Source organism: Triticum aestivum, chromosome 2A, assembly GCF_018294505.1.
Source record: "Triticum aestivum cultivar Chinese Spring chromosome 2A, IWGSC CS RefSeq v2.1, whole genome shotgun sequence".
Taxonomy (NCBI): domain Eukaryota; kingdom Viridiplantae; phylum Streptophyta; class Magnoliopsida; order Poales; family Poaceae; genus Triticum; species Triticum aestivum.
In genome coordinates, this window is record NC_057797.1 from 676,977,788 (window position 1) to 676,980,207 (window position 2,420).

Sequence of the window (2,420 nt, forward strand, 5' to 3'; positions counted from 1 at the left end):
ACACATATTGTTGTCGACTGAATCACAGAATGATCCTTCTTTGAACCATGCTCTACACCAATGTTCAGGCCCAGCCTGCATCATGTCTCTTGCTCCTTCTGGTGTGAGCTGAGCAAGCTTTGCCCTGTTCAAATTAAACTGAACTCTGTTAGAAGACTTTGCACAAGCCCAAAATCTCTTCTGGTATTTCTGGTCCCTATGTTTTTTCTTCCAGTTAGCATAAATGTGCCTAGCACAATTTCTATGTTCAGCTCTTGGTACAACCTTTGAAATTGCATTGATTAGACCTTTCTGCTGATCTGATATAAACACCCAGCCTTCAGCTTGATTTGAAATCTCCAAGTCTTTATTTAACAATGCCATAAACCAAAACCAGGAGTCCTTATTTTCCACCTCAACTGCCGCCCAAGCAATGGGATACATTTGCCCATTTGCATCTCTTCCAAGAGCACATAGTAGCTCTCCACTTTGAGCCCCCTTAAAGAAGCAGCCATCCAAACCCACTACTTTCCTGCACCCTTTTATGAAACCTCTCTTGCAAGCCTGAAAGCACACATACAATCTCTGAAAAACTGGTGCAGTTTCTTTTGGATTAAGCACAACTGCCACAGTGCTTCCTGGATTGCTCCTCAATATTTCTAGCTGATAATCAAACACCCTGGCATATTCTTCATGCATTGCTTCTCTAACTCTCTTTCTGACTATTGCTTTTGCTTTCTTTATTTTGGAAACATGCCCATCTGTAAAAATCTATAATCTGACAATGGCCTTAATAGATTTCACTTTCCATTCTGGATTTGCCTTCATAATTCTCTCATACTTGTCTGCAATTCTAGGTGCAGTAACCAATCTATTGTCTCTCCTCTATGGGCATATGTGGTTGTCAACAAGTGTTATGACTTGAAACCAATCATTTGAGCTCCTCTTTGCACCATAAATCAACCAAGGACACTTAGGCCAAGAACATTTTGCCCTAATCTTACCAGCCTCATCTTTTACAAAGCAAATATGCCTCTTCATAGCCAGGCCATACTTCACGAGTGCCCTCTTGAACTGACTTCTTCCTCTAAATGTCATGCCCAAACTGAATATTGGAATTGCAGCCTTGCTATCAAATCTTGGAAATCTTGACTTCATCCTAAATGAATTCCCATGCTCATCCTCATCATAACTGTATTCCTCACTGGAATCCATGTATGGAGTGTCATTTCCTTCGTCCATTTCATCAAAAGGAATTAATTGTGTTGTACTTTCTTTCACTTCCTTCTCTTCATCAAGTGGCAACCCCATTCCGATCTTTCTAAGCACTTCCTTAGCATGCTTTCTGAGCTCCTCTGCCTCATCATCTTCACCTGAACTGTCTTCATCTTTAGGGCACCAATCAAGATCTGCACATTCATCCCTTATTTCATCAGGTGCAACATCTACTTCAGGAACATTTCCAGTTTCAGGTTGCAATTCATCTTGTACAGCATACTCAGTCTTGTCAGGCTCATCCACATCTTCCTCTGAACTGTGCTCCAGGTCATCCTCAGCAGAGCAATTGTCATGCTCATCTTCCCAATCACTGCCACTCTTCTCTTCTGTCTTGTCTTCTTCAATTGCAGCATTAGTTTCCTCTTCCTCTTTCTCTCCAATATCAGACACACTGTTTTGTCCATCTTCATCAACATCATCTTCATAATTCACATACACATCCACAACCCCACAATCTGTAATACACCTATCCATGAAGAACACATTTCTATCAGTGTCCAGTCGTCTCAACCCATCTCTAACATTTTTTCCAGGAAACAACCAGTAAAGCCTATGCTTCTCTGTTAGCTCTTCACCATGGTAGGCCATCTTTATATCTGCTAACTGCTCCCTGACAGTAGCTAAGGATATATTGTACCTCTCAACAAATGTGAGTTGTATATTACCACCAACATATGACAATTGCTTGTTTGAATTCTCAAATTGGCCATTGTAAAAGAAACGGATGCCTAACCAATCTAGTTGATCCATTGCTTAACCTACAGATTAAAACAACGTTCAATCTTCAATTAGAACCTACATACAGCAGCTAACTAGAGCAGAGTAAGTACACCAAGGGAAGGGGATTGGAGGGATGGGGCTCACCTCAGTTCGTTTGCGCCGCCGCGAAATCAGACAGACCGCAGCAGCCGCCGCCGCATCGACAGAGCCGTCGACCTAGGGTTTGAGGACGGGGGAGAGAGCGGCCGTGGGAGAAGGAACAGGTCGGGGAAGATTGACGGGTTGCACCGCCGCCGCCGCCGCCACCACCAAGACTCTGACCACCGTTGCTGGTCGGAGTTCAACACTGCCCCAAGGGAGCCATCGACGGCGACATGGGGGAGAAGAAGAAAGGGATTTCGATCTCTTTCTGATCCAGAACGCAACGGGGAATGGCAGCGTGT